We start from the raw sequence: 22436 nt of genomic DNA, 5'->3' as shown, positions 1-22436 counted from the left end.
TTTTAAAATTATCATTGGCCCCTTTTTTGAAGGTATCCAAAACTGGCATATAGCCAAAGTGACTTGCTTTTGATTGGATGGTAGATGTTCCCTAGAAACTCGTTTAAACATTACTTAAGTCGTTTCGAGCTAAGACATCGTACGTCTTAATGGTGCAACTTCATTTAGTAAATTAAAAATATGAATAAAGAATATGCGCTCATTAAATTATATATTATGGTAAAAAATACAATGCATTTTTTTAAAGACAACTGTAAAATGTTTTCTTAATCAGATATTTCACATTGTGTAAATGCTGTCAACATGTCAATACTATTCAAATCTGATTTTATAGGCCATTCCATATCACTCCATTTCTTCATTCTGAACCGTGGTGGATTTGATGGTGTACTGAGCTGCCCAGTCCTAAGGCAGTGAAACAATCCCAAACCAGAACACTTCCCCCACAGTTGGTATGAGGTACTTCTCCTGAAAAGTTGTTTTTTGTCTACTGTTACCGTGGTCTTACAACTCTGTCTTTGCGTCGTATGTCTAGAGCACATTATTACAAAAGGCCTTGTATTATATGTAACTATTTTGCATTAATATTCTGTTTGGACCGCAAAGACTTTTTCCGCTCATGCACGTCAAATTTGTGCAAACCCTTTCTGATTGATCTGATTCCTTTTAAATTATTTTTATTTTTTTTTATTTCTGGCCATTCATTGGCATAGCCGATCTTTTTCCCAAAGGTCTCACAGAGTTCTTTGCTTCTGAGCATGATGACATCACACACTTCAGTAGCAAAGAGAACGCCAGACCCTGGATGTCAGAGGTTTAAATAAGACAGGTTCCACTTCCTAAACAGTTTATTTCACATCTAATCTGTAACCCTTGCTTCTAATTTTCTGGATTTGAAGGTATGATAAATGTTGGGGTGTTCTTTCTTTTTCCTTCTCACAGATCAGTTTCTTATTTAGGCTATTGAAATTATGAAAAATGACAATTCAATGTATCACTTTATTGGGTCTAAGAGGATACATGTTTTGCTTGTTCAAATATGTAAAAAAAAAAATATATATATATATATATATTTTCACTGGATGAACTTTTTCACAAGACTACTTAGAATACTGAAATCCAGTTATACATGCATTGATCCTGATTAAAACTGTCAGATTTATTTTTTTAATGCAGTTGTTAAATACCACTTGATCCTTCTGTAGAGACGATTTGCATTGCAGGCATACTTCTAGTGCACCATTTCCAATCCTGTTAAAGGGATTTGAGGGATTATTTTCTCTATAGACTTTGAAACTGAACTCATAAAGTCATTGGCAGAGCAACATAATGTGCAGTCCAAACAAGAACAGAGATATTTTTGGTTGTATTAAAAGTTCTTATCATCAGGAGTACACACTAATGAATCAGTTAAAAACACCCCAGGTATTATGCTTATGAGCTCCTCCCTGCTCCTCCAATCCCCAAACTTTTATAGAAGATAAATCTCCTCAAGGACAACATAAAATGTTTCTGTATTGTATATTAAAATTTTGTGCTCATTTTAACATTTGTTGGACGGTGTTTGACAGAAGATGTGTGCCAATTTTGATTTAAGATTGGATTCAAACAGACAGTATTATAACTTAGGTATGATTGGTTAAATCGGACCTCTATCCCCCACTTCACCAGCAGATTTATCAGTTCACCTGTATTTACACAGACTTTAACTCTGGTTCATATAGTCAAGAATAAATAGCATAGTAAGTAGGCTTTGTGGTTCTGTCATGGTAAAGTTGCCTTTTGTCCCTTTTGTCCCAGGACATTTGTTTTTACTCTAGCAATCAATTATTTAATGTGATGTTTCTTTTGGGCCAGCAAATATCACATAGACACGCTAGCCTGTGTGCCCCCAGCCGCTTTTAACAGATCTCCTTTTTATCAGACCCTCCATGACACTATCGTTCAACTCTTCTCCGATCCTGGATGCTGAATGAAGCTCTAAACTCCACCGGTTATCTGCCTCATGTCAGGATTCAAGTCACCGGGCCTCTACAGCAGCCAGCCGTGATAGCAGTCCTGCTTTGTGTTAGCATTTATGTTTGATATCCATCTGAGAGGGGGTTCCTATGAGGGGTCTGAGGAGGGGTTGGTGATCTGGTTGCTTTTTGCTGAGGAGAGTTAACTGGCTTCTGTAATATTAAGAGTGAGAAACATACACGGAGCGGTGAGGGGTTAGTAATGTGATACAAATGGAATCCATACTAGCGACTTCATGAGAGGGGTCTGTGATTTCAAGAACCATACCTCCACCACAATAAAACAGCTCCAGCCTCTATTACTGTCAGACTCCATCAGATGGGGTCCTTGTGGTGAATGGAGAAAGGTATACCTGACAACACTGTGCAAATTCAAGTCTCTGCTAAACGCACCTGACGCTGTGTTTATGAAAGCTTTTTAGGTCATCGTGATAAAATGTCACAAATGATTGAATGTGATTTATCTGGAAAAGTGTAATATTCACAAAGAAAAGTGAAAAATGCCACGTATGAAGGACCACCCGTAATCACTGTGATGCATTCTTTAAGAGATTGCATGTAATTTGTGGAACTAATGTTTTCTGAAAATGGCACAGAATTAATTTTTCTGTTGTTTATTGGCTTTAAAAGGGTTCCAGATTTTCTGGTTTGCCAATATGACAGTCACCCTGCTGTCACTGGCTAGTCTCTATGTTAAAAAACATACTTCAGCTATTGCCAGGGACAACATAAAATCTACTGGAAAGTCACTAAAAACCACAAGCAAGGTATTTGTTTCTGCGCTGTGTCTGTGTCTTTCAAAGTGACACACAAATATTTCAGTGACAAAGTTGGTTTTCTTCAATTTGTCTTGTTTCTTGATGTGAAAAAGCAGTGAAGTTCTCTTTGAAGGGGCCACTCCAGGGCAGCACCGGGGTTGCTTCATCTGAAAATAAGCAGCATTTCTGCGGTAGGACCATGAAATCTAGGTTGTTTTGGTTCACTGTGTTTTGCTTTCACGTCCCCCTAATAATCTGACTCATCAATCAGAGTGGGATCTTGGCGAGAGCATCAGTTTGTTCTCCTGAGCTATAAAACTAATCTGGAATTTGAATTAATTTTCATAAAGTGCAGTGGCAGAACTCACCTTGTAAGTCTGTCTGTGCTTGTGGGATGGAGGCAAACATACACAGATTTTTGGGAAGAACTGCTTGGCTGAATTTTACCAGTCTACCCACCAGGCTGCGTCCAGCTCCCCAACATCCCTGCTGGGCACTGATCCCTGCCCACAGCCAGAAGAACTCGACAGCTCCAACAAGTGTGGAAAGACTCACCTCAGAGAATATGTGTCATGTCCTTCTTAGCCATTAAGCTCGGTGGAGGGTAACACAAACAAGCAAACAGCTGGAGGTGACGATAGCCAAGTCCACCAAAAGAGGAAAATGTATGCACGGTGATGCTGCACATGCACAGTTACAGAATATAGCGGTGCAAACCCATGCATATGCTTTTATGACTGCACGCTCTTTCTTTTAAAAGCACACAAAATTAAGTGTACACAAGCAATTATCCCTCAAACACATTTTATAGTCACAGTCAACAGAGCAAACCAATTTGGGTAAGAGCAAATAAACAAAGTTGGTGAGGTTTGCAAAGAACCACAGATAATGTACACATGCCGGTCTTTTGATCGAGGCCACAAGCAGGAAAATGACCCACTTAAATGCACACACAGAATCGTCGTCAGCATCCTTGCCAGTGCGAGTGCAGCTGCTAGTTTCATTGAAGGAAAAGTGTCTTCATGGCCGAGTGTCATGTAAACGCCAGTTGAAATGTCAGCGGCTCAATGTCTTGCTCTCATGCGGCCAATCTGCCCCACTGGCCAGATTCAGGGTAGCACAGACGCAGCTTTGTCGGCTTGGCAGAGGAGGCCTGGCCTGGCTCAGAATCCATATTTGTATGTGATGATGGAGCAACTCAGGCTTGAATTGAAACTGCTACCAGACCTGCTTCATATGGCCTCTATTGCTGTGTATTTTTTGTCAAATGATAATTGAGAAATTTTATTTTAAAGGGAGTTGTTTAATGTAATGTTCTTCTTGAAAGATGAAAAATCATATTTCTTAAAGAGTTATCAAACTCAATAACTTATATGGATGTTTTTGCATTGCTACTACAGATTTATGGTCCATTTAAGGAGAAGAACAATTTAAATATCACTCAATCCTCAAAGGTTTAAACATAGATAAGCTTGGTTGGCGTGCACACACCAGCGCAAACAAGCTTCCGGTCAAATACACCGTCACTCAAGCATGTGTGTTACAGGTCGTCCTCATGGTACGTAAATGCATGCAGATAAAACAGGGTTTGCACACTCTACTACTACTTCTCCATCACATGCTTTCTCTGAGGTCTGAAGCTGAGTTTTCACCTGCTGCCTCAGTACTCAACACAAAGACCTCATTGTGACCAGCTGGATTCCAATGTTAGTACTGGGTGAGATTATAAATCGTTGGAACACACACACACACACACACACACACACACACACACACACACACACACACACACACACACACACACACAATCTAACACATATGTACATGGGCATTCTGCATTGGTTTTCCCTTTAACATGCTTCTCACACCAGAGTAATAACATGTGGATGGAATTACATAAAATCACATCCACCATTTGCTACACAGGATGTAGCAGGTTGGATGAGTTGCTCCACCTGCTGCCACATGAGCATTTGATGTCAAATTTGTTTCGCGCATTATCAGTTTTATACTTGACAACTTACACACAGAGCCACAGAGAGGACTGATGTTGTTTTCAACATATGCTTGAGTATTTAAAATATCAATAATTTAGTACCTTTGTGGTAATACATTGTAATCAGTAATTGTTAAAACAATAGATCAATATACCATTAAACTTTTTGGATAGAAAAGCCTCTGGCTGAGTTGTCATTGGCTCAGTAAAAATCATAGGCCAATGCCGCCATCTGTTGGAGGAAGTCAGCACAAATATTCAGTTTGAAAAACAACCATAGGGCCAATCCCAATGTCCACCCTCACAGACTTACAGGTGAGTTCGTAAAGTTGGATTTATTCTAAGTCAAACGTCTGCATTGGATTACCTCATGTCAATGTCTTTACTTAGAGTTTTGGTAATTTGTTAAAATGTAGAAACATTAAACACACACACATATACATACATAATATATATATATATATATATAATATATATATATTATATATATTTTATATATCCATTATATATATCCATATATTATATATATCCATAATATATATATATATATATATGTATATAGGGTTTGCACACTCTATTACTACGGCAGCTAAGTCAGTGAGGGTTTAGGGTTTAGGTGGACAGTGGGATTGGGCCATAGACTAAAGGGGTTGGCTTCACAGAGGCTCTTGCTCCATACACTCCCATTCCACTTCTCTCGTGAAATACAAAGTAAGTACATGTTTTTCAGAGTCATAATGGTGTCACTGGCTGAAGTCACTTCTTCATACTGGTTCCATTTGAAAATTATCCCATTATTATTTACATGAGATCGCAGCATTGTTTGACAGGCTTGCGGTGCAATCAGGTTTTTGCTACAAGTGGGCGAATAGAATGTCCTCGGATTCCCAATCAGATCGAGTCAGATCCCACGCTCACTCCTCTCCAGCTCATCCAGATGTGGTCACTTCTGGCTCCAAAATAGCAAGGCGACCAAAGCCAAATTTTGATTTAGACACTTCAGAACAACAGCTCACAAATCAATGGCTGACATCACAGTTGGTTGCCGCTTGGACACAACATATAAGCTACCAGGCATTAAGTCAATTTAGGAAATAGAAATAAGAACTATTATATGATGTGTAGAATTATATGTATCCATATTTAGGGCCCGAGCACCGAATGGTGCGAAAGCCCTATTGTAATGCAAGGAATTATTAATATTTTCACTCTGGCAAATCAAATGCCTATTTGGCAGCTTTAAAATAAACAAAATTTAGCCCAAGTAGAAATTTAAGTATTTCTTAGGTTTTGGTCAAAGGCGTCTAAAAATGGTTTGCTAGCGCCCCTTATTGTGAAATCTCCAGACTGACATTTTTAATTTAATTGACATTTTGGCGATTCACACGTTGTACTTTAACAAACTCCTCCTACAGTTTGAATCAGACCAACTTGAAATTTGATCTGTCTAGTCTTAAAACCTTTGGGATTTTTTTTTTTTTTTTGATAATTTGTTTTCGTGGAATGGTGTGCAGATGGCATGGCGGTCATTTTGAGGGTTTAGCCATGTCATTAAAGTTGCTGTAATTTTGTTCTATATTCCTCAAACTCTACAGGTTTGATAAAAGTCCTGCTATGAAGACATCTATTCAATTCGATTCAACTTTATTTACATAGCACCAAATCACAACATAGGTTATTTCATGGCACTTAACACATTAAAGTCCTCACAGCAAGACTTTACAATATTATACAGAGAAACTCAGCAATTCAACAATTCAACAATTCCCACATAAGCTAGGAGGGGGAAAAAAACTCCTCTTTAAGGGCGAAAAACCTCCAACAAAGGGAAGAAAAAACTCCCTCTTAACAGGAAGAAACCTCACATCTGTATGGTAATATTCGGTCATAGTCATAGCGCCACCTTCTGGCAACAGGAAATTTAATTTTGTATACTTTCACATGCTTGTTCAAGCTGGTTATTCTCATCGACATCAAATATGGCTCAGAATAGTGTTAAGACGCCAGAAACGCATTTATTTTTTAAGAAGAATAAGGAACAAGAATAAAAACTGCAAGCAGTGATATGCGGGCCCTCGCATTATGCATGTGGGAGCCACCGGGTCGGGGTTGACGCGGCTGCAAAGTTTGTGGTAAATTCCTTGCCCGCATATCACTGCTTGTTCCAGGTTGAACCTGCTAATCGTTAAACTAATGCTTACAGGTTTGTACAGTCACGAGTGATGAAACAAAATTGCAAAATAAAATCCAGATGTTCACATTTATTTGCTCGGGTTAGGGGTTAGGGGTCGGGGTTAGGTGTCAGGTATCAGGGTTAGAGTGGGGTAGGGTAGGGTTAGTGGTCAGGATTGGGTTCAGCATTAAGGTTAGCGTAGGGTAGGGTAGGGTAGGGTAGGGTAGGGTAGGTTGAAACTGATCTGCTGCCTTTCCTGAATTGTCAGAGGGGATCCAGCTCAGTGATGGAGGCATCCTTTGCACGTAAGAGGCCGTGGGTTCAATCCACGGGATCTCCAGAGTTTCAGATTCTTGGTAGTAAACTGAGAGCATTAGAGAGGTGAAAGTACTTTGCACTCCAAAGATATACTTGTTCTGTATAACAAAGTTTGCACCAGGGCCGTGGAAAATCAGAAACAATAACAGTAAGAAAAGGACACAGAGACTGCTTAGATGTTCCTTGCTTGGTAAAGCAAAACAATTGACCTATTTATTTAGGTAGTCTGGGTGATCTGTCCCACCAATGTGATTGCATGTCTTTTTTCATTTTAAGATGAGTCTTCCTTGTAATTAGTTCAAGCTAAATCTGCCTTTTTATAAAATTTTAACTCTGCATTTTCATTGACTTTTTAGACATTGATGCATTTTTTTTCTTCTTTTTAATTTCTTGTTTTCACCTGTGCACTAAAGCATTGTGCTAAAATGCAGTATTTTCTGTGAAGTACATTTAAGTGGCTTACAAATTTGGGTCACTATTTAATGGCTAAAGGAAAACCTTGTTCCTAGGCTAGACCAGTTGATTACAAGTGCTCCGCAGTGAAATATGTACATTACACGCCCAAACAACTTTGTATTTATAATTAGATAAGTCTACATCTGTAGTTAATTAAAGAGAAATGTGTATTTTCGTATAAGATAAGTCTAACATGATCACTGTGATGTTAATATATTTGAATGTACATACACCAACAACTTTTTCTTTACCGTTTGATAAGTCTCATCTGTAGTTAATTAAAGAAAAGTGTAACTGTTTGTTTGAGAAAAGGCTAACAGGATGGTAAATGTCTGCATTTCACACCAACACAACAGTTAGGCATCAGAAGTTGGCGTGGCCAATTGTTTAAGGAGATGGACTTGAAATCCATTAGGATTTCCCCATCTAGGTTCAAATCCTGCAGACAATGAGAGAATGACTGTGATGTCTTTGAAAAATGTTCTGATAATTCTATGCTCTGTAGTCGGTGTCTCGGTCGTCACCATAACAATTGAGTTGCTTGGTTTAGTTGTAAGAGACCAAGGTGGTCCGAAATGGTTCCTCAGTCAATTTCCATCATAATAAACAAACTTTTACAATTAAAATAAGTCTAACTAGATGTGAAGTGTGTGTATTCCACACCAAGGCATAGAAACAAAATGCCCCAGTAGTTTTTGTGGCCGACTGGTTAAGGTGAAGGACTGGAGATCCATTGGGGACTCCTCCTTTTGGATCAAATCCTGCTGCCAAATGGAAGCTCTTCTTATAGAACGTCAAGCACTTTCGGATCACAATCTGCTCTGGGACTGGTGTCATTATGCGTTGGTCTTGTTGTGGGTCTCTGAAAACAGCCTGACAAGACACAACTAGAGAGATAGAAAAGCTGAAGACTCTCATCGTTAAAACCGTAGATCTCATCTTCTCTCTTATGTGTACCACCTTCTTCTTCTCCCCTTCAGTCTGGTGCTGATGGAAACAAGCAACCTGGTAGCAAAAATATTCAGAGACAACATTACATTTCATTTAGCTGACGCTTTTATCTAAAGCGACTTACAATACGTGCATTTCAACCATGAGGGTACAAAACCCAGAATCCCCTCGGGGATTAATAAAGTAACTACCTAACCTAACCTAACAACAGGAATCAAGAAAATACAATTTCTTCAAAGAAAGCCAAACTACAGAGTGCGATCAATAAGTGCCATTTTAAGTGCTGAGTGGTTAAGGCATGGATTTGAAATCCATTGGGGTTTCCCCACGTAGGTTCAAATCCTGCCGACAACGATAGCAAGGCTTTAATGTCCGTGAAAAACGTTCTGATGATCCTGTGAATTGCTTCTCTAATGTCAGTATTGTTGGTCTTAATCTGATTTCCTAAACCAAGGATTAACAGTCTTTGGCAAAGCAGCAACAATTAAGAAGAGAACATAAGCAAGTATACTGTTATGGTGCCAACTGGCACTCAGCTTCAACATTGTGATGGGCTTAGCAGGACAAAATCAGAATTTTCTAATTCATAGTTTTTAAGTTGAAGTAAACTCTGGTGCAGGGTATGGGGTGCCGAGTGGGCGCTAAACAAGTCCCAACATGTCCAGCTTCCTCCTGTAGGAGTCCTTGCACTCCCTGAGCTTCTCCTTCAGGTGGCGCTGCACTCTCCTGAGCTCCTCCCTGTCCCCAGACCTGAAGGCTGCTTTCTTCTGATTAAGAAGCACCTTCAGGTCACTGGTGATCCGCAGAGTATGGCGTGCCGAGTGGCCGCTAAACAAGTCCTGACACATTCCTACCCATTCCGAACATTAAGTCCCACCCCCAGTTCCGAACAGGGGCAAAAGAGCCAATCAGGACTCACCGCCTCGGCGCACTGTTGTTTGATTGGTTGTTGACCGTAGGTTATGCAAATCCCTCCGCGACAGGTGGAGTTTCGCCTCGGGACAAGATTGTATTGTCGCCATCATCGTCGTTGATTTACCTGGATGTAAATATCAGCCGCTGGACAAAGGTTTTGTGTCGCTAACTATATTATTATCACTCGGGATAAAAGTAAGTTTCAATCAAAGAATGAATGTAAAAAATGCTAACTTATATTTCCGTCCATTCATAATGCTCGTTAGTGGTGTATGAACGTAATTAAGTAGTTATTGTGTTAACAGTTGCCGGTAAAAATTATCCAAGAAAAGTATAATCGGAAGACATTAATGTTTAAATATGGTACATTGATTCTGTGATCACTTCATTTACAGTAGACGGGGAAACGAGGCTAAATGTGTGAAGTTTGAGCTAGCTGTTTGAGCCCGTTGTTGTCGAAGAAGCGCAAATTTGAATGAACGAAAAAAGCCTCTAAAATTGTTTCTTTTAGTTTTATTAATACATTCACGGCTACTCCGACATTTGGTGTTTACTCCGCATCAGTTTAGTATTAAACTTAAACGTTTTTGCAGTCGTGGGGTGAGGTGACGTTAGCCGTTTGTTTGTTTGGCTGAATTAAAAGTTTTTTCTGATATCTGATTTTTTTTTAAATAACTATTTTGCGGAGGTCAACCTAAACTATGTTTTGTTTTATTGTTGCACGGGCTTTGGTCCGAGGTGATTCAGTGTTTAAGGCGCGTACATCAGCGTGACGTGACGTCAAGACGTGGACCACCTTGCATTACGTGACATATGGAAAATTACTGATCAATGTCAGCAGCTTACTGTATTGTGTCCTGTTACAGAGGACTGTTCATTTCCAAAACATAACTCTGAAGTAAAAAACGTTGTGTTGCCTGATTTGAGCAGTTGTTGATGAAGTAGTTTCACTTGTTTTCTAATTGTAAAGTTGTTAAATAAATAATTCCACCTAATTTCTAATTGCAAATTTGTCATTTCTAACTTTTATTCCATATTTTGTGTAACATTTGGCCCTGATATCTGCAGAATGCCAAAGACAGGTCAACCAGACTCCTACTGGGCAGGTGTCATGCTCCTGTACGCCCAGGGGAAGTTTACATTCTCCACAGGCAAGAGACCAGGGTCGAGGAGATGGAGGGCTGTCGTTGAACGCATTGACTCCTGTCCTTTGACTCCTGTGTTCAATCAGTCTGTCAGAAACTTTGACATCTTTGGCAAACAGATTGATTGTAAATGTGGATATCATGAGGTAAGTGGTGATATTTAATTGATTCAACCTGTGCTCGGGTTTTAGTAACTATATTAACTGAAATATTTCCACTAGAAAATGCATTGTTTTCTTATTGGTTGTGCTTAAATTATTTCACAGCATGATTACAAAATTGATTAGATGTGTTGTCAGGCTCAGTAAAAATGTGAACTCTTTTCTCCCAGTCAAATGAGCAGCCAGAGTCCACGGCAAGAGCCTCGCAACGCCGTGAGAGTCAGCCGGGCGGTTTCAGTGCTGGAGGCCAGATGCCACCGCCCGCTCCACAGGGCACCTCAGCAACCAACGAGCCCGCTGGACAGACCACTTCAGGGACTCCTTCAGCATCAGCGACGCCGGACACATCACAGACACAGCAAAGTTCCACAGTTACTTTGCGGCCCTCACAAGTGGATTGGGTGAGTTTTCTGCCAAAGCAGTTCACCAGAGTCATCAAGCCAGCAGACCAGGAGTGGATTGCACAGTGTCTGTATGAGAGCACTGGACAGCTGAAGCAGGATCTCACCCAGAATTGGTTTTACCCACCGAGCCCAAGTAAATCCACGTCACCTCCTGATCCTCAGAACTATTACAGGCAGCGCATGTTTCTCTGGGCTCCAATGCGGATGTGGGGAATTCCCTTAAAGTGTGCTCAGTGCAACAACAAAATGCATCACTCAGGGATTTACCCAAAAGTGAGGGAAGTCATTGACATTGACTCCAAATATTATTTAGTTGGAGGTGACTATCCCCGTTGCAGTAGGTGTACGATCCCTGTATGCCCGTGGAGTATAGACAATATGAATCAGCTGGATCCCTCTCACAGGAACACATTTCCAGCTGTCCTTACTGCTCAGCTGGCACTTGACCGAAGATGTGTCACACTCTTGAAGTCGAGAACAGTAGGGAACAGCTCGAGCTACCTCCAACAAGCCTTGCAGGAAATCCACAGTGAAGAGTGGGTGAGAAGAACAGTCGACTATATGTCTGATTGTGAACTCCACAAGAAGACATGTGTCCTCACCCAGGTTGAAGCTGTTTATCAACAGCCACCACCCCTTAGCCCCCTTCCCCTGGCCCAGTGGTTTGAAACTGTACATGCAAATGAGATCCTGGGTCATCTGGATGAGATGAAGGGTGTCATCACCTCCACATTTGGAAGAATCCTGAAGATGGATTCCACTAAGAAGGTACATGTTAAGCGAAGTTAAGTTGATATTTAGTCACGTTTCTTTATTTTACCTGATTGTTTCTCTGATTTATATGTTTACCTTTCTGTAGGTCACAAAAAAACGTGCTGGGGGCATCGAGGACACGGCCACATGGATGACCAATATTGGTAATGAATTTGGTCAAGTTCTGAACTGTGTGCTGACCAGTGGTGAAGGGGCTGGCCTTGATGAATTGTGTCAAGGCATCGTCAAAAGATACCAGGATGCTGGGGAGCCGGAGCCAGATGCCATTTATGTGGACAGGGACTGCTGCAGTGGGACAGGTGTGTGACCTTCAAACTGTGTTGTGATGTTTCTCCTTTAAAATTTGGTATATTTTAAAAACAATTTGGACGGAAGATCAGCAGTTTTTAAAGCAGTGAAATTTGGAAAAAAGACACTTAATTTAATGTACAGTGGGTTTCCACCTCTGAATAATTAATACTTGACTTGTATATATATATAAATATATATATACTGTCACACATGTATATTAGGGCTCCACAATTGATCTTATCAAATGTAATACAATACATTAGTTGCAGCAAAACAAGCTCTGCTGCTCTCCCTCCACAAGCGAGTGATGCAGTGAGAGAAAAATCCTTGCTCAAAGGTTGTGTTTGATCAAATAAGACAAGACACTGAACTGGATTGTTTTTAGGTGCAGTATCACATTTATTAAGCTGCTGCATTTAAGCTAAACACAAGAGCATTTCCTTTCTGTTGTTTAAAGTTGATGTGCCGGTGTCATGCCGAGTTCTGACTGCCTGCTGAGAACAGAATGCAACTGTAGGGATGCCTGAATGTGTTTATATGCAAGACAGTATGTATGTTGGTGCAAGTGAAGTATTCAATTTTGGCCCAGATGGCTCCTTTTAGCTACCAGTTTCTGCACGTTCCATGAAGTTAACCTTGGATATGTCATGCAGGTGCTTATTAATGTGGAAATAAAGAGACATGCATATATTTACAGTGTGTTGCTTATGTGTACAGGTGTGAGCCCAGTTCTCACTTGGTTTCGACCCTGGACATCAACAGTGAGACTGGATGTCTTCCATTTTATGAGAAGATTCAGCCGTGGTCTCACAACCGGGCACCATCCACTCTACGGCACCTTTTGCTCCAAGTTATCCAGCTGCATTTTTGAATGGGACAAGGATGACATTGGGCACCTCAAAGAGGCTAAGAGGGCGGAGCTCACCAAAAACAATCAGGGGCATGTTCCCACAGACAGTCAGGTTACAGCCAACATCAGCTCCAGTGAGTTGGCCAAGCACTGCCGCAGGACAACTCGAGGGGTTGAAGAGACTCGTAACCTGATCCAACAACTGCTGGACTCCATGTGGGACTTGACCGACACCACAGGTTTACATCTGGTAAACCATGAGAGCATGGAGCGTGTCTGGGAGGTGCAACAAAAACACCTCCCGTGCATCCAAGATCCCCCTGGTGTCCAGCTGTACACAAACGTTGGATCCAGCTTACAGAAGGGAGACAAAGCTCTCGATGTTCTGCGATGTGGCAGAGGCTCTTCTTCTCTGGAGAGCTTTCATCGTCACCAGTGCAGTTTCATCCCAGGCAAGATACAACTACATCTTTGAGACATTTCTTTAACATGACTTTTTACATCAGTTGTCTCAAAATTAAAACAAAAATCAAATTTTTCTGTTATCTATCTTTTTGTCTTGCAAGGTTGGAGATGCAACGCTCTCCAAACGCAGATGTACATGCTTGAGGGTGCGTCCAGATGGAACATCAATCGTGCTCGTCAAGCTCTCGATACGAGTGCTACATCAAAAACTAAAATATACGATGTACGATTGATGTCAAATCTGAATGTCCTCGGCGACAGAGTGCTTGGATGTACACTTCTGCCAGAATTCGTGCCCCCTGGGAAACCCACTGGTAAGATTGTCAAGAAATAAACAGGCCCTGGACAACATTCCTTCAATGACCACACTGTCAGCTATTACATTCAGTGATAAATTCCTGTCTCTGAGGTTCTTTCTTAAATGTTTATCTGCTGACCCTTTATTGCAGGTGAACGTATTGCTGTGGAGTACTTGCTGGCGCAGTCTGACAGAGGAGACCTGCTGGGTCCACTAGAGCACAGTGAACTTGGCGATCGTGATACCTTGCTTCAAGAACAGCTTCCCCAGCAGGTCAATTTGGCTGAGGAATCCCTCCTGGAGGCCAGGGACCTCCCATCTGAGCCCGTGCAATATGGACACGCAACAATAGAATTTAAGGAACCTGAAAACCGTGAGGGTGAGGCAGTAATTCGCAGACGCAACAGACCCAGACCAGTGTCAGCTCCTGCACAGACAGATTCTGGAGGAGCTGCACCAGGCGCCAGCTCCACCCAGGTAGCACAAGACAGTCCTGGGGCACAGCACGGTCCTGGGTGGGTTGCTCGCCCTGCTTCACCAGCTCCAACACCTCATGCTCAGGGCTGGTCCCCTTTCCAGCCATCACCAGCTTCTCTACATCCTTCTCAGAGCTCGTCCACAAGGCCAGCTCCAGCACCGGGACCAGGGCCAGCTCCAGCGTCAGGGCCACACGGACCAGCTCCAGCACCAGGACCAGGGCCAGCTCCTCCTCCTTTTCAGGGCTGGTCCCCTTTCCAGCCAGCACCAGCTCAAGTATCAGGTCCCATTCTAGCACCATGGCCAGCTGTAGCACCAGGACCAGCTGTAGCACCATGGCCAGCTGTAGCACTATGGCCAGCTGTAGCACCAGGACCAGCTGTAGCACCAGGACCAGCTGTAGCACCATGGCCAGCTGTAGCACTATGGCCAGCTGTAGCACCAGGACCAGCTGTAGCACCATGGCCAGCTGTAGCACCAGGACCAGCTGTAGCACCGTGGCCAGCTGTAGCACCAGGACCAGCTGTAGCACCATGGCCAGCTGGAGCACCAGGACCAGCTGTAGCACCAGGGCCAGCTGTAGCACTATGGCCAGCTGTAGTACCATGGCCAGCTGTAGCACCAGGACCAGCTCCACACAATCGCCACCGCGAGTGGAGACAACGAAGGGCAGCTCTTGAAGATCAGGAGCGAGTAGCAAGAGGAGAGCCTCCAAGGAAGAGACACAGTCGAGAGACATACCACTATACCTGTAAAACATGTGGTCAGTCAAAGACCAAACTTACTGGCCATACACAGGTAAGGGGAAAATGGCACTGTCCAACCTCTGGCCAGACCATTGAGGAATGGAGGAGGACTCTTTGAGAGATGTGTATTTATTATTGTATGTTTTTAGTTTTTATTTGGTAGATGCTTTGTTTCTGCTGTATTTCTAAATATATGTATACATAGTTGTAAAGAGTTTTTAATAGTGCTTGAACTTGCCAACCGTAATGTGTCACGCGATTATCCAGCTGCATATCCTCTGCATACAATCTCTGCCAAATCGGTGGTCAAAGCTCTGTCCGTATATCTGTTTTGGGGGTTCCTAAAATAATTCAGAATGATCAGGTGTTTGTGGTTTGCGTTGCTCACTACCCCTCACTTTGCACTCCGTCAGACACGTGAAACATGACTCATTTACATAATTGATATTGTCCTTGTTAAAAAAAAAAACAACCTGTTAAATAAATCTGTGTTTAAAAGTCATGTGTTGTCCTCTCCTATTTGTCTTTCCCTTGAGGCGGACTGTGTCAATAAGCTTTTAACGTTTAATAAATAAGGGGGTGTCAGCTTTTATTTGACATTAAAAAGAGGCTATTTTTCACCCTCTATATATACAGCAAACAAGACTTTAGACGTTTTATATTATCTTTCTTCAAAAACTAGCAAAACTCACAAAGTGAAACTGTCCTGGTCAAAAACTTCCATTATTGTCATGGTTTCGGATTTAATTTCTGTTTTATAGTCTTTTATTTCAGTCTGAGTTTTTACACTCCTGTGTTACTTTATCGTCATTCACTCACTTGCTCTGTTCCAAATAGTGTACTTGTGTACTAACAATCACTATTTTGAGTGCATATGTGCATTCACAGTCAAGTGCAGAAACTTGCAGTGAACTACAAGTACCAGGATGATGCACTCAAAACGGTCCAGAAAAGAAGAGTGAAACGCTGGACATTTTTCACCCTAACCAGTCATGGCGGCTTCGAGAAAGGGGGCGGGGTCACTGAAGTACAGAATTTTCCAATGAAAGCTCTGAAGAAGTTGCTGCTGTTCCTGAACACCACACAAAAGTGTTTATTTTTCACTGCTGCTGCTGGACAGAAGAATCAGTGTGTTTACTGAGTGTGTTAAACAGAGGGCAAAAAAAAACAACATGTTGATTTCTGGGTAAAATAATTAAAGCTGCAGATATTTCGGTGGGTGATGTGTTCACATGCCGAGGTCATTTCCGGTCAGTACAGAACGGCAGTGTGTGATTTGAAACAACACTTCCTTGTAGAAATGCCTGCATGTAAGAGCACTATTTGTTAGTGTTCTAAGGGAAAATGTGTCATTTGGAACACAGCAACTGCGTCGTCTTCATTTAGCATACACACTTATGTATGCTGGGCGAAACGGTAAAATATACATATCCACAATTACGAGGGTGGATCCAAATCATTCAGTGCAGCACCATGACGTACATGGAGCGCAGAGAATCTCTAACCCTCGCAACTACTCCATTTCCTCACTTCATTAAAATAAGCACCAGTATGCATTTCCTTTTTTGAGCAGTGGTTCAAGTGCATCTGTGATTCTTTACACATCTGATACTTGAGCAGAGACCGCAGATCAAATTTGATGTCAAATTATCGGGGAAGAGAAGAAGACGCAAGTGGGTGAATCCACGGCACAACACCCGCTGACGTCAAGGAAAAGCCGCTCAGTTGCCCGCCCGGACCATTCCGGGTTCGGACAGGGATTTTCTGCCCCTCAGGATTGTGAATGTCACTCAAAACACCTCTGCAGGCTCATTGCTTCATCGCCATCGATCAAGTGACAAAACTGGGAGTACTTACAAAAGTTAGAGCTTCTCTGTGCTGCATGCTTTGTCGCACCATCTGCGCACACCAGGAGCAGTCTCTGAACGTTTTGATCATACGAAATGACCTTTGAAAATAATAAACACACCCGGAAACCGTTTTAAAATGAAATACAATAGTGCCCCACTTTAATCTAATGCAAATTAATCTAAATTTTAAAAAACCAGGAAAATACGTATATTCTTAACATTTTGTTACACTATGCAGCATTAAACCAAATAACTTTCTCTTTACACACTTTTCACTTTGACTGTGAATCAATTGAATCACTTTGAATCAATTAAATATCACCACTTACCTCATGATATCCACATTTACAATCAATCTGTTTGCCAAAGATGTCAAAGTTTCTGACAGACTGATTGAACACAGGAGTCAAAGGACAGGAGTCAATGCGTTCAACGACAGCCCTCCATCTCCTCGACCCTGGTCTCTTGCCTGTGGAGAATGTAAACTTCCCCTGGGCGTACAGGAGCATGACACCTGCCCAGTAGGAGTCTGGTTGACCTGTCTTTGGCATTCTGCAGATATCAGGGCCAAATGTTACACAAAATATGGAATAAAAGTTAGAAATGACAAATTTGCAATTAGAAATTAGGTGGAATTATTTATTTAACAACTTTACAATTAGAAAACAAGTGAAACTACTTCATCAACAACTGCTCAAATCAGGCAACACAACGTTTTTTACTTCAGAGTTATGTTTTGGAAATGAACAGTCCTCTGTAACAGGACACAATACAGTAAGCTGCTGACATTGATCAGTAATTTTCCATATGTCACGTAATGCAAGGTGGTCCACGTCTTGACGTCACGTCACGCTGATGTACGCGCCTTAAACACTGAATCACCTCGGACCAAAGCCCGTGCAACAATAAAACAAAACATAGTTTAGGTTGACCTCCGCAAAATAGTTATTTAAAAAAAAATCACAGATATCAGAAAAAACTTTTAATTCAGCCAAACAAACAAACGGCTAACGTCACCTCACCCCACGACTGCAAAAACGTTTAAGTTTAATACTAAACTGATGCGGAGTAAACACCAAATGTCGGAGTAGCCGTGAATGTATTAATAAAACTAAAAGAAACAATTTTAGAGGCTTTTTTCGTTCATTCAAATTTGCGCTTCTTCGACAACAACGGGCTCAAACAGCTAGCTCAAACTTCACACATTTAGCCTCGTTTCCCCGTCTACTGTAAATGAAGTGATCACAGAATCAATGTACCATATTTAAACATTAATGTCTTCCGATTATACTTTTCTTGGATAATTTTTACCGGCAACTGTTAACACAATAACTACTTAATTACGTTCATACACCACTAACGAGCATTATGAATGGACGGAAATATAAGTTAGCATTTTTTACATTCATTCTTTGATTGAAACTTACTTTTATCCCGAGTGATAATAATATAGTTAGCGACACAAAACCTTTGTCCAGCGGCTGATATTTACATCCAGGTAAATCAACGACGATGATGGCGACAATACAATCTTGTCCCGAGGCGAAACTCCACCTGTCGCGGAGGGATTTGCATAACCTACGGTCAACAACCAATCAAACAACAGTGCGCCGAGGCGGTGAGTCCTGATTGGCTCTTTTGCCCCTGTTCGGAACTGAGGGTGGGACTTAATGTTCGGAATGGGTAGGAATGTGTCAGGACTTGTTTAGCGGCCACTCGGCACGCCATACTCTGCGGATCACCAGTGACCTGAAGGTGCTTCTTAATCAGAAGAAAGCAGCCTTCAGGTCTGGGGACAGGGAGGAGCTCAGGAGAGTGCAGCGCCACCTGAAGGAGAAGCTCAGGGAGTGCAAGGACTCCTACAGGAGGAAGCTGGAGGCCAAACTCCAGCAGAACAACATGAGGGAGGTGTGGACCGGTATGAAGGAGATTACTGGGTTCGAGGGGAGAGACAACCAGAGGGAACCTGGAGAGGAACAACCGGGGGGCTCCCTGGAGAGGAACAACCGGGGGGAACCTGGAGAGGAACAATCAGGGGGAACCTGGAGAGGAACAACCAGGGGGCTCCCTGGAGAGGAACAACCGGGGGGAACCTGGAGAGGAACAATCGGGGGGAACCTGGAGAGGAACAACCAGGGGGAACCTGGAGAGGAACAACCAGGGGGCTCCCTGGAGAGGAACAACCGGGGGGAACCTGGAGAGGAACAACCAGGGGGCTCCCTGGAGAGGAACAACCGGGGGGAACCTGGAGAGGAACAATCAGCTAAACTGTTTCTTCAACAGGTTTAGTTCAACGCCCTCATCTGTCTCCTCCACACCTCCCAAACATCTCTGCTGCCTTCCCCCCTCCCCCATCTGTCCCCCCTGGTGAGCTGCATAGACACAGAGCCCTCAACTCCAAAGGGCTCCCCCTCCATCGACGCCATGGTCTTGGCTCACCTAAGACCGCTGGTGAAATCTTCTCTGGACCCTCTGCAATTTGCGTACCAGCCTCATGTGGGAGTGGACGACGCCATCATCTACCTGCTGCAACGAGCTCAGTCTCACCTGGATGGAACTGGTGACTCTGTGAGAATCACTTTCTTTGATTTCTCCAGTGCATTTAACACTGCCCAGACATCTCATTCAGCTCACGGCTTCTCACTTTATTTTGTGTTCTCCTTCTTTCAACCAGAGGCGGGAGTCGCTTTACCTCTACGGCAACCCTGAAGGGACATATGCGAAACGATAAACATGAGACAGTCTGTTACAATACTGATGGAACATGTTCCACTACACCTGAGCTGTTGCTTGACGTGGGCACCATCTAAATATGATGTTGTTGGGCTTTGTCTCACCCTCCAAAACCACTGACTGAAACCAGAAATCTACTGCAACAAAGTTGAATGAAGGTGGCTAATGTCTACCAGGCCATCAGAAATGTGATCCTAGTGCACCTAAAAATTATAACAGGCACGACTGAGATGTCTGCATGTCTTTGGCTTTGAAGTTCTAAAACTAAGATGGATAGTGAGAGTCCAGAGCTCAGGGCTTCTTACCGATGCTCCCCTCCTCTCCTCCTCTCCCTCCCCCCCCCTCCTCCCCTCCTCTCCTCCCTCTCTCCCTCCCCCCCCTCCTCCCCCCTCTCCCTTCTCTCCCTCCCCCCCTCCTCTCCCTTCTCTCCCTCCTCTCCTCCTCTCCCTCCTTTCCTCCCCTCCTCTCCTCCCTCTCTCCCTCCTCCCCCTGTTCTTTACTTTTCCTGTTCGTGAGACCGCCTTCCGGTTCGGTGTACAGTTCTTCCGTTGCGATGGTGGTATAGTGGTGAGCATAGCTGCCTTCCAAGCAGTTGACCCGGGTTCGATTCCCGGCCATCGCAAAGTTAGTTTTCTTCCTGACTAAAATCACACTTTTGCGAGACATCTGGGCAGATCAGACCTTCTCACAACGGAAGTGTTTGTCATCGTTCTTGAAAGTGCAAACGCACTGAGTTTAAGAGCAAAACCTGTTTTCAAGACGGTAAACCCAAAAGAACCAACTGCTCTCAAGGTTAATATCTTGTGTCCATCAGTATACCGCCATCACGACGAATTCAAAGTTTTCTTCGTCATCGAGATCGATGTTAAATGAGTTGCTTGAACTGGTTACTTGCTGGCAAATCAGGCAAAAAAGAAGAGAAGAGAAAAAGAAGAGAAGAAATGCTACTGGGTTAATGGAGCTGAAATTACAGGGTTCTCTTTACTTTATGTCCAACTCATTGTGATGCATTTAGAAAAGATTAAAAAAAAATACCAACTGTCTCCAGCAGATAGCGGCCTCACTCCTTCACGTGTCTGAGCATGAATATATGACGTTGATTTCAGAAAACCCCAACACCCACTCCCACGTGCTGATAGAGGGAGGGCGGATAGAAAAGGGACATTTCACACACTTTGGTTTCACTGATGCTCTTTATCACGACTGAGTCAGAATGATGAGGATGAACTTAGTTGTCAGTTTCACTCTTATTTTAACTAATTCCTACTGTGTGCTGTATCTACAGCCAACTGTTGTATTTTATCTGCTGAGCCCTAAATATGAACCATCTGGATATATCTTTTTCTCATTAATAATTATCTTTTGTAATAATTTCACTTCTTACTTACTTACTTACTTCTTAAGTAAACGTAATTTGTATAAGTCAGTTTTAAAAGCACATTAAGTGCAAATACAAATAAACTTGACTTACTTACTGAAATGCATATCAAATCCCAGTAACGGAAGTGAAACAGTGAAATGGTCCTTAAATATGCCCCTGAATTAACATGATGATTCAAATTCTTCAAAGGTTCAAGATTTGAGGTAAGAAAACAAACAGACCATAATTTAGGACAATATTATAGAATTTGACACTAAAATAACAGTTAAAATACAATTTACTTTATAACTACTTTTTATAACTAATAGAGTCAAAAGAGGAAAAGGCCACCATTATTTTGAAACTTTTTTGCAAAATTAAGCTTTGTCTGACTCCTCTGAGGACTAACAATCCTTTAGTGAAGCATATCCAAGTTCTTGTTTGGATATATGCTTAGAAACACCACCTGCTGGGGCATCCCAATCTTCTCAACAAATGATTAGGTTGCATACCATTTCGGTCATGTACTCTGAGCTGCATGTTGTAGGTTAGAGTCCGGGTCTGAAGGACTGTTCGCTGCATGTCATTCTTTTGCTCTCTTCACTGTCTCTGTCCAATAAATACATATCTTTAAAATTCCTGCACCACATCCTCCCTTCATGAAGGTTGTGTTGTTCAATGTTAAAATTGTCAGGACCCGGCTCAGAGGAAGGACAAAATGTGGAGACCACACATGATTACTTAAAGTAAAGTAAATTTGTTTTAAGAAAACGTCAGTGAGGATGAAGTCAGTTCATCAGCAACGTGTGTATTGTTTGGATGTATTGTTTCCACCAGCATTTCGCCAGTTTCAATGTGTCATTTCAAGTGCTTTTTCTTTAGCCGGTGTAAAACATACTGTATAAGAGAGTTTTAATTACAGATACCTAATGATGGAGTCTGAACATTTAGAACAATAAACACCTAAACTAGGTCCAGATAGACAACTTGTACCTTTTATACAATTCAAATATATTCATGTTTCAGAGCTGCTCAGAACTCATTACTACACCTCAAAAATAATGCGCCGGCAGAAAGACAGACTGTAAATTTAGACTGACAGATGGCAGAGTCCAACACAAACTGATTCTAATCCGATTCACAAAATCTTTATTAAATACATCCACATGGACTACTTTATAATATATAGTTGTGCAGACATAGCTGTGCTTTGATGTAAATTGAGTTGAATCGAAGCTCCACCTACTTGTAAAGTGTCAGAATCAAAGTATTTAAAGCCAGGATTCAGGTTGATGCT

General features: G+C 42.1%; 1 non-coding gene across 1 annotated transcript; it reads left to right on the top strand.

The window, feature by feature from the left end:
• Window positions 1-20329: 20329 nt before the first annotated feature.
• trnag-ucc (transfer RNA glycine (anticodon UCC)) lies at window positions 20330-20401 on the top strand. Its single transcript has one exon. It is a non-coding gene; the product is annotated as a tRNA-Gly (tRNA).
• The last annotated feature ends 2035 nt before the right edge of the window (window positions 20402-22436 follow it).

The sequence above is a fragment of the Embiotoca jacksoni genome, unplaced genomic scaffold (genome assembly GCF_022577435.1).
Source record: "Embiotoca jacksoni isolate LCO1_2020_lvr unplaced genomic scaffold, fEmbJac1.0.p SCAF_17, whole genome shotgun sequence".
Taxonomy (NCBI): domain Eukaryota; kingdom Metazoa; phylum Chordata; class Actinopteri; family Embiotocidae; genus Embiotoca; species Embiotoca jacksoni.
The sequence above is the reverse complement of the archived record's forward strand: the minus strand, read 5'-3'. Positions and strand labels throughout refer to the sequence as shown.